The sequence below is a fragment of the Pyxicephalus adspersus genome, chromosome 8 (assembly GCF_032062135.1).
Source record: "Pyxicephalus adspersus chromosome 8, UCB_Pads_2.0, whole genome shotgun sequence".
Lineage (NCBI taxonomy): Eukaryota > Metazoa > Chordata > Amphibia > Anura > Pyxicephalidae > Pyxicephalus > Pyxicephalus adspersus.
Window position 1 is genome coordinate 68907567 of NC_092865.1, and position 17677 is coordinate 68925243.

General features: G+C 38.9%; 1 protein-coding gene across 2 annotated transcripts in view; it reads right to left on the bottom strand.

The window, feature by feature from the left end:
• LOC140337336 (cdc42 effector protein 1-like) overlaps positions 1–17677 on the bottom strand; it is a 118897-nt gene that overhangs the window by 91074 nt on the left and 10146 nt on the right. Inside the window, exon 2 of one of the 2 annotated variants that reach the window (XM_072421049.1) lies at positions 13969–14044. The gene's annotated coding sequence lies outside the window, so the exon portion shown is untranslated. Of the gene's footprint in view, positions 1–13968; positions 14049–17677 lie in introns of both variants that reach the window. The other variant, XM_072421048.1, reaches the window with a different exon arrangement.

Sequence of the window (17677 nt, forward strand, 5' to 3'; positions counted from 1 at the left end):
AAAAGCTTTGAAAGGTCCTAGAATTTCCTACCTACCATAAACCAAACCTTAATATTTCTGTTATCTGTGTTGCCATCGGAGAATTTTCCTTAGCTTTCCGACAGGTGGAAAGGTTGTCCACAAGACAGCAAGTTGGGAAAAATAACTAAAAGAGCCTCAGATAGCAAAAAAACATGATAGGGATTTAAATCCCTACCACCCAAAATTGAAAATGTGCCATATGAAAACTTTGAAAAATTTAAGAACAACTTTTATTTTAAAAAAATGGTGTTTGGTTTGCACATAATTACCAATCGCAACAATTATATTACTTTCACAATAATTTTAGTAATACTGTAAAATCTACTTCATCCACACAAGGGTGGCAGCCCCTGGTGACAAAAGACAAAGCAAAACCTGAATGTCACACTAATAGATAGGTGCTGCAATTATACTGTAAGGGCCAGGTCAGTACCGGTATTCCCCAGACACCAGTCCCCCAATCTATGGCGCAGTCTTCGCCTATATCAGCCCCCGCTCAGCACTCGGTTACCCCCAGATTGTGGTGCGCAAGGAATAGTGTCCGGAGATTGCCCAGCAGCTGACCAGGAGCCCACAAGTACGCAGTAGAGAAAATTACCAGGGAATCCAGAAACAAGCCGAGTCAAAACACAGGAGATCAGTCCACCAAAGGAGGTACAATGGAAAAAGCGCAAGCAGAGTCGGGGTCACCGGCAAAGGTCAGTCCAGGCAGAGTTCAAATGGAAAGTCAGGAAGAGGCAAAGGTCGGTCCAGGCAGAGTTCAAACGCAAGGTCAGCAACAAGCAAAAGTCAGTAACAGAGAACACTCAAAATTATTCCAGTACAAGTAAGCCTAACAGACGCTATAACAGGCACAGATGACTGGAAGTAGATAGGCTATAAAGCCCCAGCTGCCAATGACAGCATGGGATTACACAGGAACCATTCTGCTAATCACCTGCACACAGCTCCAATACCCTTCAGCTGTGCAGCCTCAGTGCAGGGGTTGCCGAGTGAAAACCCCCAGCTACAGGGAAACATGGATGCTGAAACCCTCAGAGCACTGATCCTGAAACCTCTGTGCTACCGTGAGCACAGCCGCCGGAGGGAATACGCTGCGTGTGCCCTCCTGCGGTGGGGCATTGCCTGGGATCGTAGGCCCAAAGAGCGCCTCCTAACATTTACTAGGCAGACCTGGAGTGACAGTGAGGTCTAGATTGCATTCCAAACAGAAAATCTGCATAGCAATTAAAGAACCGTGTTTCCGTTAAAAAAGGCATGGTTCAAACCCGTATTGGGAGCAACCCTTCTTAGAAGAATTACGATGTTTTCAGATTCACCTTAAACACTAAAATATCTGATTTCAGAAAAGTTTTTTTTGCTGCCTTTGTCTTGTTTTCAATTCTTAAACTGATAATTTGACTCCAGGATACAGGAGGATGCCTGATTTGTGCAAGTTAATGAAATTGCCTGCTAACAAGCCCTCACATATGACCCGTGAGTAGTGGGAGCAAAGCAGGCCTTACTTTCCTAGGCCCGCTGTTTCCATGGAAACACCACTCTTCTCCCTTGTGGCTTTGTGAGCCAAACCATTCTGTCCGCATCTGTCAACTTCTGCAAACCCCTCTCTACCAATTACACCCGGTCCTGTCCTAGACCTGGCTCACTATCTGCTGACTGCCATGGGGCAATAATACAAGGAACCAATATGGCAAAGAGAGAAACGAAGATAAAAGGATTTTCTTAAGTGAAAGACCCGTGTTTGTGATGTGGTTACACAGGGAGCACGATAGTTTTACATTTGTAGAGTAAATTAATGAACAGTTTGTTGTTCATCTCTGCTTGGCTGTCACTCTAGGCTGAATGAATGTGATTAAGCCATGTTGAATTCTCGGCCTGCTCTATGTCATGCTGTCACATTGCCACAGTGTCACTTGTTCGCTTACACATTAGAACTTGTTCTAGAAAGCATCTGAGAGCATTAGTCGCCAGAAAGCTAAATGGAATACCCACTCCATGCATTGCCTTTCCTCACTCTCGGCCCATTTTGCTTGCTGTGTTGTATTCATAGCACTGAACGGCAGGTGTGACAAACACTATTTTACATTTCTCTTTACTTTAAAAATATTTTCACAAATGTAAAAAAACATTTATAAATGCAATTGTAGGATGTACAGCATTAAAAATGACCTTATCTGTTAATCTAGGTCTAATACAGGGATGTCAAACTCTAACCTAGGGCCAAATATCCTTTTTTTTTGGCCTCCAAAGGAATCCTAAATATGAACTGCAGCTGACCCGCCGCTGCATTGAAATAGCGCCCTACTACAATTCCCGGCATCACTCACGTCTATAGACCAGTGGGCTCTCTGCCTATGTGTGGCCCCACATTGAAGTGTTTTATAGACGCAAATAATACCGGAATTTTAGTAGCACTGCTATTTCAATAAAGAGGGAGTTTCACCGGCGGGCCACTCATAAGATTTAGCTCCGCATTGGCCACGTCTGGCATTTCCAGCACTCCCCCTCAGCTGTACTTTTTCTTGCTACTCTAAGGCATGGACTTGAATGGTTGGATTTTCATAGAATATTGTTAATATTATTGTTAGCCCGTGCAAAAAGTTTACCATTGAAATTGAAATTAGAAGGCTACAAATAGAGAAAGAGGCATAGGATTTTTCCTAAATAAAATAAACACAAAAATAAATTATTTTATGCCTTTTTCTCTATTATAAGCTTGTTCCAGATTGAATGTGAGAAGGAAAAATTTCCTCAATATTCTCAATAAATTTCAAGGTTGGCCCGCCACTTTCTAAGTTTTTAATTTTAGCCCTCTGTGTATTTGAGTTTGACACTCCTGATCTAATACAAAGTTTATGAAATCTAAAGAGTCAAAATAGAAAGTAGGGCATTTTAAAATGGTGTATCTGTGACTGCATTGTTTCCAACTGAGTAATATTTTATAGAAACTCACATTTGCTAGTGTCAGTAAAGTGTGATTGAAGGTTCATGGTATAGTTTAAGCACAAAGACATAGGAAAGCAGAATAATACTTTGTCCCTTTTCTTTTGTGATAAACCCTTAGGCTTACTTTACACCTACGCGTTATCGCCATGAACAATTAGCAGTGCACTGCAGTGCCATTCATTTTGAATGTTCCCCAAACTCTCCATGTAAATGTAAATTGAAACATGTGTATTTCAGCACACTACAATGCTTAAGTAGCAATATTATGTGTGTTGTGATGCATTGCGTCACAAAAAGTGAGTTATGCCAATTTTTTTTCATGTTGTGTAAGTTGCAGCCTGTTTTTAAAATGAGTGGATTCTCGTGTCCCTTATTCCAACATTTTTACTTTACATAGAAGAGTAGACAAGCCATCTATGTAAGGTAACATGTTTTTGTTGTTTTTTTTTCTTTTTAAGTGCAACACCTTTTAAAAAAAAAAAAAAGCAATCAAGACTTAATGGGAGCGCAAGGCCTCCCGGGATACCTATGTTACACACGGCTACGTCACCCAATTTTGCACCTGTGAAAGAAGGCCAAAGAAAAAGACGGAAGAGGAGATTGAAGATGGCGGCGACCAGCACTTCCTCGGTGCCAGGACGAAGAGGAATCCCAGGACAATTGAGGACCGGAATGACCACCGCCATCGAAGGACCTGCGGAATTAAAGGCAAGTGTATTTTTTTCTTTTTAGCTTAGTTCTGCTTTACCACAATACACATTACCAGTTTTTTTTGGTTGCAAATGTTTCAGAGGTTTAAATTTACATAAACCTATTACCCTTTCTATCCTACCCCTTTCAGGTAATCACCAGCCCATTGGCGGCTGGAAGTGTCTATTACATTGCCCCTTATAAAATGCACACAGGGTCCTGAAGTCCTTCAACATCAACATGAGGGTTGTTACAAGAGAAGCCAAGGTTTGTGCTCAGACTTCCACTCGTTGTCCTGCAGAGATGTCACAGCAGGCTATGTGATGGCACATGCAAGTATGTAGTATGGTTACGACATTATACCACACCTCTAAGTTGTGCAAACCCGGAATGGATTTCCTAAAAGTTATTAGCTATTTGTTAGCAAATGTTTTCAATTCTCGACCAGATCCACTCCAGTTTTGCTGGCTCACCCAGCTTCACTGATAAAAGTGCATTTTCTCCAGCCTTGGAGTACTTTAATAAATCAGGGCCAATGTATCTGGGTTACTAAAATAAAAAAAAAAAACTTTTCAACAGAACTGTTTGCTGTATTGCCCAATATTCAATAGACCCCTCCAATTATTCCTTCCATTTACTTACCTGGGAAAAAGCCATAATTTCTGTTTATACATCTTTGTCCCACCGATACATGCCCTAAAAGACCTTGTTAAAGCAAAACATTTTCCCCCAACAATGGGCACTTATGCTCACAAACGTACATGTATGTACACACACTTTGATATTACATGCCTTTAAGGCTCCACTCAATATTTTCAGAAGTTCCCTGCACATGCTTTCATTGTTGCTTGGCCCAGGGGCCCTTGTATGTTTACATTTTAGATCTGTAACATCTTCTCCTCACTGTGGAATAAAGGTAACTCATTCCTTAGAGGTATCTATTACACGGGAACATTGTTCTGCCTAACCACTTCAATCTATCATTGATTTGCACCTATTCCCTTCTTTCCTTTGTCTACGGAGATGTTATTGCCTACTCTCTTTAGTGCAATTTAATGTCCTATTCAACCAAGTCTTGATTAGAATGGACTGTTATCAATGGAAACTGTTTATCCTTCAATCCACAACACAATGAAACAATTTCACACAAAATAGGATGCTTTGTATTCTTAGTGCTTTCATAACTAAACACCTGAAACGCTATTACCCTATGTACCTCTGGGTATACTCTTTAAAGCAATTATGTTACATGACCCTTTGCATGAATGTGATGATATTGTCCATTCTCTTGTACTATTATTTTCTGTACACATCCGAACTTTTACTAAATGTATCTGTCATGTACACCAATAGAAAGGTTTGTAATCATGTTATCACCGGTACTAACGAAAAGGCCCTCAAGCTACAGACAGAAATTAGTAGAAGAGGCTCAAACTTTTTCACTTAATTTTACTCTTGTAGCACTAATTATTAAAGATTTCAAGGGTACTTTACAGTGAGAGGAAAAGGATAAGGACCCCTCAAGGGAGCTTCAGATATTACTTAGTCTCGAAAAAGAATTTCCTTCCTTAACACACAAGAAGATTAAGTCTGAATTACCAATATTGAGAAGTTTAATATAGCAACATAGATAAAGCTGTAAATGATTGCATGAATTCCTTAATTAATAAAGTGCTTGTGATATGTTGTCTTTTGTGTTTCTGCTGAACGCTTAACTTGCTGAAATATCTGGTGATCCTGCCACTTGTGTTGCTCTTGTATAAACCTGACCATGCTAATGTAAGGCCCAGGTCCAACGACGTACTCACCAGACACCAGTCCCCCAATCTAATGGCGCACTCTTCGTTTTTAGCAAGCCTCCACTAAGCCTCGGGATGCTAGTTGGGGTGTCCCAGCACATGCTTGCCCCCAGGACTTCTGTGTGCATGGGAAGGTGTCTGGCGACGGAGGACTAACAGAGGACTAGGATCCCACAGATAATGAAGTACCAAGATTCCAGCTGAGACAAGTCCAGAATACAGATCCAGGTCATTTACATGTATTCTGTCCACTAGACGAGGTATTCAGGGGCATGACAAAAGCAGAGTTGGGGTCACAGGCAGGGTCAGCAACAGTAAATCTTACTTAAATCTTAAACCCAGCTTAACGCTACATTAGGTACAAAAGGAAGCAGAAAGGCTATAAAACTCCAGCAGCCAATGACAGCACAGGATTGAGTAAGGAACTAATTCAGCTGTGCACAGCCTCAGAGTGTTCACAGGGGATGCCAATAAACTACATCTCAGTCTGCACAGGTAAAGGGGAGCCGAGGTGCCTGCTACTTCTTTGTTCTTGCTGCTGCAAGGAACACCACGGGACAAAATAAACATTGTTTAATACTTGGATGGCACACAGCATGGGATCGCCGGCCAGATAAGCGTCTCCTAACTGCTGAGTACAGAAGCAGATTTATATTGATGTGCTTAGTTTGCATGCCTGATCTTACAGATTAAGCTGCAGAAGGCTGTGCGTATAAATGTAGTCAGCTGTGACGCAGGCCTGCTACAAAGCTAAAGGCAATGGAGATACCTCCCCTACTAGCTGCACCATCATCATATGACCGTCATTTAATTTAATGGGTTACGAGAAGATGATGATATGATGAATAACTTCATTACTTACTTAATTTACTACACTTGCCTTAAAACTTTCCTAATATATATATGTATATGTATCCCCTAAATATGAACGACTTTTTTCCCGCCCTTTATGTGATTTATATGTGCCAGTTTTTTGATAAGTTTGAATAAGTTTGATAAGCACAAAAAATAGTTTGAATGAGTGTTTTCCTTATACAGGAGAAAGTGTGTTACTGACAAAATCACCAAATAAAGAACACATTTAAATAAAAATAAAGAATGATAACTAATGCAGCCAACTTATTTAAGGATTGGTAAGCTGCAGTATATTACATTATTATTTTTGTGTGTTAATACACTAACAAAGCCATCAAAAACTTTTTACAAGTATCAATAACTAGGATGTATGTCTCTACAAAAAGAATATAAAGATCAAAAATTCCTTGATTTGGTAGGTTCATTTTGATGTGAACCAGAGAACCATGGACATAAAAAAAAAAAAAAAAAAATGGATGTCTCCATATAGTTGTATGTAGTGTAACATAAGCAACCCACACATCAACTGCAAGATGGACGTGATTCTGACAACTTAAATGTTGCTTTCTAAACCATTCACCAACACTAATGTACCCTTGGGACATCCCTAGAATAGATGATTTGCACCTACCTGCTCCAAAGTACCATCAATGTGAGTTCTCATATGATGAGTCTAATTTTGAAAATTCCCCTGAAGAAGCATATACAAGTGAAACACATTGGGGACAAGACTTCATTTACTTATATGGACTTTAAAAACCCCAGTTGTTATAGTGCATGTTTTTTTGTATTTGATATACAACAAGTAAAATGACAATCTTATACTTTATCGTGGCCTCCAAAACCCCTTTTTCTCTTGGATATAGTTGGGCTCCCTTTAGTTTTTCTCTTGGTTATAGTTGGGCTCCCTTTAGTTTTTCTCTTGGTTATAGTTGGGCTCCCTTATAGTTGGGCTCCCTTTAGTTTTTCTCTTGGTTATAGTTGGGCTCCCTTTAGTTTTTCTCTTGGTTATAGTTGGGCTCCCTATATACACCTTGGGATTATAAAATGTTCCATCTACCAGATACAGTACCATATGTAAAATATTTTCTTCCAGCATCTTTGCAATACACATATTTGCATGTGCAGTTTCCACTCAAATTGACAATGACATGGTTTATAAATAATGGTGTAGGCTTTAGATTTCGGTGTATTATTCTTTTTCATGCCATGTTCTGAGTGCAGTGTCTGCAGCTTAGGAAATATTGAAATGTCCTAATGAAATCCCTCAACTATAGAAAGAACATTCCAAGCTTTTAATATATTAGTTTTTGAAAATGATGTACCTACTTGTCTTCTTGTTCTTAATTTACTTTGAAGTTTACAGCATGTGCAAGAATAACAAAGTGTGTTTGGCAACTTGTTATATAGAATGCAAAATGTATTCAATTGATTGCTTTTATAGGGAATTGCCTCATATGCATGCTTTACTGGGCTTGTTGTAGAACCCAAGCCAAGCTGGTGCCATACTTTTTGGCCAGCAATCTGTATTTTCTCCATGGTTTATACTCTGATGCCATCTTGGTATGATGTATGTTGTTTCCATAAATGTGAAGTGGGACAATGCTTTCTATCCTTTCTTGTGATGCATGGAGTGTTGGTGATTTTTAATGTCATGGGGATGGCTGGGCATTAGTAGAAGTGGGTGAGGTTTAGCATGACTAACTCAGCTCAGGTGACATTTCATATGTACTTAGGAAGGTGTCACTGGGCAGTGGCTGTGGCCATGGTGGAGATGCAGTAGGGTAGTCACATTTCTTCACTTTCCTGTCCTTTTCTGAAATTTATTGGATTATGATGCAAACAATTTCCTTACATAAAAAAACAAGAAAGCCGCAATAGCTGACTTTCCATTCTAATGCAACTACTAGTTGACTGGTTGTCATTATGCCCCCCTCCCCAGCGTGACTGACCCAGAACAAATGGGCAGATAAGAATTTACTATGACTTTCCTGACCTCATTTTCCATAAATACAGTCAGCACCTTATTGTGATAAGTGATTTAGAATGACACCCAGGACACCCTAAAATGTACTTTCCTTATGGTGGGAAAATTCCAAACGTGCTTCTCTCACTGCCTAAGCATATATAACCTAAAGATCATAGTGTTTAATGCTAAAATAATAACATTATATCTATAAAGGACTACCAAACAACAATGGCCCGATTTATTAAAGCTCTCCAAGACTAGAGAAGATACATATAAGTGAACCTGGGTGATACAGAAAACCTGGAATGGATCGGGTCCAGGATTAACAAAAAACATTTGTTAACATAGCATAGAAAATCTATTGCAGGTTTGCTGGATCACCCAGGTTCATTGATGAAAATGTATCTTTCTTGGAGAGCTTTAATACATTAGACCCAATATGGGGAAAATACTGGCACATCTCAGTTTGGATTATTGGAATTTAGTTAATATACTTACTGTGAATATTGCCTAATCTGAATATAAACCAAGGTGCCAAAATTCTTTGACTTGAATAAAAACCTAGGGCCAATGCTGCTACCATTCAAAGCAATAACCAATAGAATTGCAAATAAAATGACTATAAACAGGGGTCTATTATTTTTTAATGAATTTATTGGGGAAAAAATAAACTTACATGGGTTGAATTTGTATTTCAGCACACCAATGCATTTAACAGTTTAAGGTATTGTGTTCTTTTCAGTTGGTATGATGGGTAACTTGCTCCTAGTTAATTTTTGTGCATTATTATTGACCACCAGTAGATATTGATGTATCTTCATGTGAAGTCTTTCAAAACACATTCGGCCTGATTTGTTAAAATTCTCCAAGGGCGGAGAGAATACACTTTCATCAGTGAAGCTGGGTGATCCAAGAAACCTGGAATGGATCTGGTCCAGGTTTCAAAACATTTGCTAGCAAATAGCAAATGACTTTGAAAAGCCAGCTTTGCTGGATCACAGATGAAAGTATATCCTCTCCAGCCTTGGAGAGCTTTAATAAATCAGGACAAATTGAATTTGACAGCTCTGATTTGCCAAACCAGAGACAAATTCAGTTTCAGTACATACCACTAGGCGTCTCCTTAGTATACACCCAGAAGCTTTTTCTAATGGCATTTTGTAGGCAAAAAAAAAAAAAAAAAACTTGAGTACATACAGCACATTTTTGCTCAATGTTACTGGGCTGGGGATATGACCCAATCTGTTTGGTGGGAACCCAGAAAATATATTGCCAAAAATTTCAATATCAGTTGAAGTTAATTTACAGTGGAATAATGGACAAAAACACAGGGCATTGGGTCTAAATAGCTGATTTAATAAAATAATTTAGGCTTTTGACTTACCATTGTCAAGTATCACCCTGAAAGGGATTGTTACAGGTCGCCCTGACAGGTGACACAGGATTACCTAAGACATGGACTCTAAATCTCACCTGGTCTTCACCAGAGCACCCCGCAAGGAGTGATGGTAGGCCAGTGAGTTGATGCAAGGAGATTACCAGCTAGTGGCCCCCAGGCTCTCCACATCAGGGTGGCAGCACAAAGAACCTTCAGTGTAAGAATGGCAAACAGACAGAAACACAGTGAGTCAAGGAGACGTAGTAGAATTAGGCGGGTCAGGGCAGGTGGCAGCCAAGGTCAAGCACAAGTTTGTGGTCAGGGCAGGCAGCCAATGAAAAGTTGAGATCAAAGTTAAGCTGAAGCTGAGGATCCAGGAGCCAGAGCCTGGAACTAGAGATGCTTTGAGTATCAGCCAATAGTGGGCCAGGATCATGCTTAGGAACTAATCTGCTCATTTGCTGCAGCTTATTCCATGATCCCTTCAAGCAGTACACAGTGTGCAATGGATGCAGAAATGGACAGAATACATATTACTAAAGGGATGCTGGGGATGCTGCACATTACCAAACAGAGGAGCTGTGGGGGAAGTGAGGACCGGGATATTTTACTTTGCTTAGTGACTGTTGTGATAGTTTGTGTTGCAAAAAAATACCCAATCACAGGCAAGGAAAACATTTTTTTCTTATGCCGATTGGATGGCTCAGGTCAGCAAAGCCTCTTCTTATATACAAAGCTAAGTAAAATATTCCTTATTTAGTTGTAGTTAGTAACATTCAACTAGACGTGTTCTTGTAATGCCGATATTCACAGATTTCCATGCTGCTTCTTCGGTTCTGAAAAAGCAACTTGGAAGTAGCAACTACATGAACCGAAAAAATAAAGCTACAAAACATCTTCAATATTACAAGAACAAGTCCTGATGAATGTGACTAACTACTAGGAGATATACAATTACCTGAATAAATGGGAACCTTCACAGACATACAATATACTTTGTGATGGGATAATTCACCTTGCCTAGTAAATAGCTTGTATTTCTTCAGTAAATCAACCTCAAAGTATCTAACAAAAGAAATATTCCTGTTCCCCTAACAATCAGGTATAATCTGTGTTTCATTCTGCATTTCCTTGTAAAATACACAAAATGAAAAACATGATTGGTTGCTTTATTCCAGAAGTGTATGCAGTCTATATTAGTATCACTTCTCAGTGTATATAATGATCTATTATGATTTATTTTTTGTGATTCTGCACACATAGGTTAAGGCAGTATAGGAAACATGCAAGATAAATGCAAGAGGTATTCAGATATGCCAATAATTCTATATTCTACCTTACAGCAGATGATACACGTGACATACATGACGTTAATGGGACTATTAGTCTCCTTGGAACATGAGAGCAACAGCTGGAAGTTAACATATTGTAACACAGGACTTTGTGAACTTGCACACCAGCTTTTCTAATGAACATCCCTGAGGTGATCAAAGTTCCCTACTAGCACAGGAGGCTTATAAAAATAGCATTGTATACAGCTGCATAAAACAATATAGCTCTGCGGCATGTGCCTTTTATGTGTTCTGCAGTACAACAGTCTTCTGATTAAGCTTCTGATTACTGTGTAGAACCCATAGCACACCTGGAATTATATTCATGCTTCAAGTTAATGTCAGATGAGCAAATGTATCTTTTGCATAAAGGTGAATAAGTTTCCCATTCATACAAGTATACGGTACCCTCAATGTAAATGTACTAATATTTGCAATTTATTTTTATTTAAATACATTAAAAATACCTTCTTCAATGATTGAATTCCACTGTTTAGCTTTAACCTCCCTAGCGGTTCATTTCTTTCCGGTTTTATATGTCTAAAAGCAGTACATTGTTTTTCATGAAAATTAATTTTACAGTATAATAGTATGAGTATAATAAAGTTTGAAACACAAAATCATGTAAAAACAATAAACTGAATAAAATAAAAAATCTATAAATTAAAAAAAAAAAAAAATACACATTATACTCATACTATCATATATACTGTAAAATAAATGTTCTTGAAAACAATGTACTGCTTTTACACATATAAATTCAACAGTTATTTTGTATTGAATGCAATACAAATGGATTTTGAATTTTCGGCCCCACCCCTCTGGCAACGTACACACACACCCCAACGTCACCGGGAACTACCCCGTGACTCACCAGAGGGAGAAGAAAGAATACGGAGATTGCGGCGATGGACGGCGCGGGACGCCGGCGGATCAGGTAAGCGCTCTATTTACTAACCTTCCCATAGGTCTACCTACCCCTAGTGTGACTCGGGGTTACTACTTTTAAAACTTTTTTTTACCCCGAGTCACGTGCATACCCGTGCATACTATGGAGGTAAGTTATGACGTGAGAAATTATCTGTCTATAGAACAGTCCATTTGTCCTATGATTGCATCCATAACATATAGAAAAGTCTTACAGAACAAATATGCAGTCATTGCCTGCTTCTCACTGTTCTCGCTTTATGTAGTACACATATAGGCCCAAGTATCTTACACCTGGACCATAACCCCCTCTTTATTCTATAGAATATGTGGGGTACTGGAAAGACTTCGTGCACACGTCAGATGATTCTCGTCCGATTATTGCCTGAAGAATCTGTGTACATTACTCGTACAAGGCCAGGACAGATCTATGACCGACAAAAGATGAACGACCACAATGCAACTGAAGGGGAGAGAACACGACAGAATGCCGCTCCTTCGTTCTCCCCCCTTCCCTCTCCATAGAGCAGAACTCATTCATGCATCTTTCAGTCTTGTGAAAGATCCTTTCCAACAACAAAAGTCTCCACATGGACCACAATCCCATCTTTATTCAGTATTGTATGTAGGATACTATACCCTAAATACCACTGGCCATGACCCATTGGTATTCAGTACAGTATATAGGGTATTATACACCAGGCTTACACCTAGACAACTACCCCATTTTTGTTTTGTACAGTATGTAGGGTGCAATACAGATTACCAACACCCTGTCCCTATCTGTATGGTATGCATGGTACAATACAGACCTACTACAGACTTTATACAGATTTACAATCTAAAACACCCATTTACTTTTTTTGTGCAGTCAGTAAGGTACAGTGAAAGCTTACACCCGAAACCCTTGAGAAGAGACGTATAAGGGGGGATATGATCACTCTGTATAAATATATAAATGGTCCATATAGAGAACTCTCTTCCCAATTATTCACTTTGAGATCATTACAAAGCACAAGAGGGCGCTCTTTGCGTTTGGAGGAAAAGAAGTTTAAGCTCCGGATAAGGAAGGGATTCTTCACTGTAAGGTCTGTGAAAATGTGGAATCGGCTCCCTCAGGAGAAGTAGTTTCAGCAACTACTATAGATTGCTTGATGATTTCTAGAAGCACAGAATATAACTGGGGATTAAGGATTTAAAGTAAAAATACCAGTGACTGTTGATCCAGGGAACATCTGATTGCCTCATGGAATCAGGAAGGAATTTTTTCCCCTTGTTAAGCAAATTGTACCCGGGGCTTTTTTTTTGCCTTCCTCTGGACCAGCTATGTCTTATAGGGTTTTATTCCTGGGATATGTTTATCTCCATTGTATTTTATTTGTTTTTTGTTTATTTTCATTGTAATTTTGAATTCAGTTGGTGAATGATTTTTTTTCCTATTCGTGTAAAGTGGTGCTACATCCAGCATCATAAACAAGTAAATGTACAAAATTGCAGGAACAACTCTCCAGGAGTGCACGGTCTAAAGTGTAAACATGCTGCGCAATTCAACATGGGTACTGGTACTGAAGTCAACTACATCTATATGGCAAAAACAACAATATTCTTTTGTTACAACTATATGTTCTGTAAGGAAGAAGAGAATGATTTCTAATTTACACTTTAATTGTCTTTGTCAGACAAACAAGCAGTGAATAAAATGAAATAAAAGAAAATCACCTAAAAACATGATCTAAAGGTGTAAACACTGTGAAATGCAAAAGAATTACAGGCTGGAGAAAAACTGTGGAAATGTCAGGAAGACACAAGATTTCTACTAACAGCCATTGGAAAAAGAAAGCATACCCTTTTCTATTTCCAAGGGTTTGCATATCAGGACATAAAAAAAAACAATTTGGACCTTAGCAGGTTCCAAAATTTGGTAACCTCTGATAAAGAACAATATTAAAATAATAATAATAATAATAATAATAATAATAAAATTAATAAAGATCTTGTTTTGTGCATTTTTTAATGGAAGTAAACTAAAATTTAAAAAAAAATTACACTTACCTTTTCCACAGGTCCTATGATGGCGCTGGTCGTTCCCACGATCCAGTTACGCATTGTCCTGGAATTCCTCTTCATCCTAGCTTGGAGGAAACAAACATGACTATGTTATAATGGAAGATTTTGATTCCGACTGTTTTACCAGTCCTAACCTTTAGAGTTTTATGTATTTTTTTATTAGAACATAGCAGCGACATTGTCTCTTGGCCTATACAGATGTAATGGTAATTAATATTTGTGAGTTAAAACACAATCATTTTATCAAAAAAATTAATTTGAATAATAAAAAAGTACAGGTAAATGTTAAAGTAGGAAATTATGTAAAAAATAAATAGTTTTATTCAGTGGGTGCATCCAAAGTCACTTGGTAAAGACCTTGGTGATCAGGCAGTGCAGTCTAACAGAATGGGTCTGATTTATTAAAGCTCTCCAAGACTGGAGAGAATACACTTTTATCAGTGAAACTGGGTGATCCCTCAAACCTGGAATGGATGGATTTCTTAACAGTCATTTGGTATTTGTTAGCAAATGTTTTCAGTTCTAGATCAGATCCATTCCATGTTTGCTGTGTCTGCCAGCTTCAATGATGAAAGTGTATTCTCTCCAGTCTTGGAGAGCACAATAAATCAGGCCCAATGTGTGATCTTTTAATAAATGTTTTTTTAACTGAAGATTCATACATTTTTCTAAAGTTTTTCAATCAGAAAAAAGTATAGCTCCTGGATGAAAGTCATGTGAATCTTGTGTGAAAACATTTAAACACTCCTATGTGTTCTAGACCAATCCCTCTGAATATTGCATAGAATATGGTCACACGACCAGTGGCAGAAGTTCAACTCAGAAATCCTCTTGGTTGCTCAAACTGATATTTTATTGTTTTATGGACACCGTTGTCACTGCATTTTAGCTTGTGGTTTTTTACACCATCAACATTTATTTTTAAGGGATTTAATTCTTGGAAGGTGAGGGAAACAGTGATTAAAATAGAAATAAAATGCTTACGGGGGTTTTAACTTTAGAGGGGTGGGGTAACATGGGGGGGTATAAGTCCACCTCGGGGGCGGGGGGGAGTTCAAATGCATGAGTAGTGAAAGTGCAGGTAAGCTTGTCATTGACCATTATCCAATTAAGTTTTGTTGTCAACAAGGATAGGGAGGTGGAGGGCAAATTCTATGCCCTACCAATATATTTTTACAGAATTTCCAAGGATATTTTGGTAGAGGTATGCCAATTTTACTCAGGAGGGCACTTTGATGTGTAATACCAGGGAAATAAGTTGAAATACTCTTTCCCAATAATCTTGCGTCACTGGTTGGGACCACCCTATGTGCTTTATGCTGCCCACTCTGCAGATTTATGGGCATTTTTCTGTGCGTGTTTTCACATGGGAATAGATAGAAATTCACACATGGGCATTTAAAGACAGTTTAAATGTTGGGAAAGACATTCATGTAAAATAAATCCCTCCCCCAGGTTTGGCTGGGCATACATTGTAGTGTTGGTGTTCGAATTCGGGTTGTCCTTACATTCGACTTGAATATGGCTGTTCGAATTCAGATAGACTTGACCCAAAAAACACGGGATTCGATGGCCCAAATTTGTAAAAAAATTAATGTTAAAGTAATTTATTGAATGTGTGATTTGTGTATCTAGCTTTTATTTTTTTAGGTATCCCACAATGACAGGATGATTCTCATGGTTGCACAGCCGTGTGAATCCTCCTGTCAATGTCGGATGCCCGGGCACTAGAGGTTAAATGGGGACAAGTCTCCCCATTCATCACCTATAGTGCTCTGTGATTGGCTGAGGAAAGCTAAACCCTGATGGCAGCTCAAGTGTCATCAGAATTTTCCTTTCCCCAGCCAATTACAGAGCACTAGAAGTAAATGAATGGGGAGACTTGTCCCCTTGTAGCCTTTAGTGCCCGGGATCTTTTCAATGAATTCGGCCGTGGTCGCATTCATTGGGAACACGGTGCGATCCCCGGCACTAGAGGTTAAATGGGGACATCCCCATTCAAAATCACTAGTGCTCTCCGATTGGCTGTGGAAAGCCAATCAAGGAGCGCCATCTCTCTATCCAGGAACACAGGACTCCTCCAAGAAACTCTATCCAAAAACACATACAACTAGTAAAGGGCTGTAAGAGCAATCAGGGGAGTGGAGCTGTCAGCTCCACTCCCCTGATTGCTCTTGCAATTCTTCACTGTCCCGAAAAATAACGTGAATCCTCCCACTATTCACTTTATTGGTGTTCGAATTCGGCATTGAATTACCCGAACAATATCCCCGTATTCGATCGAATAGCTGTCGAATCGAATAGTGAGATATTTGACCAACAATAATACAATGTATACATTGTTTAAAAATGTATTATAAAATAAGCTCTGGCCGTTCTCCCCCTAATACTGCAAAAATGAGACTAAGCAATGCAGACCAATGGCTGAGCCATAAGAGGACACTCAAGTGCAATTTATAATGAGATTTGGGCTACTCTGCATTCCCCAACATCTTAAAACCATAATGTTATTGTTCATTAGGCACTGTAGACAGATAGTAAAATACTTTTTTTCTTTACTGGTATATTTTTTCCTGTACTATAAGGCAGTAGTTTTTAGCTGCAAGGTCCACTTTAAGCATTGTCAGTTCCACCATGCTAATGATTTGTCATGCGACTTGTTATTTTGTAATAAAGAAGGCAACACTCATCTTTTATGATGTTTATCTTTTCACTAGATATGGTCAGTTTTTAGATTTTCATTCTGTGTGGCTATCTGTTCACCTAAAACGGTCACTGAGTCACTCCAAACCACCCACAGAGCTTGGTGTATACATGGAAAATACTCAGGTCCAAAAACATGACATTTGGTACATTACATCTATTACCATTTTGAGTCCTTGTCAGTGAAAACATATTTGTAAATCCTTTCTGTTCATGTAAAAGGTGTGTTGCAAATAAAGCAAAAAATGAAGAATCTGGGAAAAGTAAATAGTTGGGTGTAAGAGGGTGTAAAGTAAAATATTAATAAGTCAGATGCTAGGAGTAAGGCAGTATTCAGGCAGCAACTCTTAGATTCTGGGTAACCCAGAAATCCGAAGCTGAAAAAACTGATTTAGACAAAGCATGTGAAACTAAAGAAGAAGAGAAAATACACATTTCTGAAATAAGCCTGCACAATTTAATTAATTTAGGCTAAAACAACGATGGTAACCCTGCCTTGGCTTTACAATCTCAAAAACTGATCTGAAATTAATACATTTGCACAATCACAGAAGTGTCCATGGGGGAAAATATAGGAACCACTGGACAGAATATTGACCTATGAAAAAAGGCAGATAGAAGTAATGGTTAATGAGCTGTCCACTTCTACAAGCCATGACTGACCTACAGCTAGTGGTCAAAAAGATTATTTAATGACTAGTGTTAGTTTGTGGTATGTCCTCCCCATAAGGCCAATTACTACAAAAAAATCAAGAAACAAGGAAGAAACAAGGTGTCCAAGGAAAGGTTTTTTCTAACCGTGACTGCAAGCGAGCAGCCTCAGTCTTCCGCTCATCCGCGGTGTAGTCTCTGTACGTGTACATGTGCTTGGCATCAAAATGCCCCTTGAGATTCGACAGCTTGAAAGAGCTGTTGGTGTCGTTGCACACTAAACACAGGGCTTTGTTACCGCGTTGGATGAAGAATACTTCGTCAGTTTATTCAGGGTTGA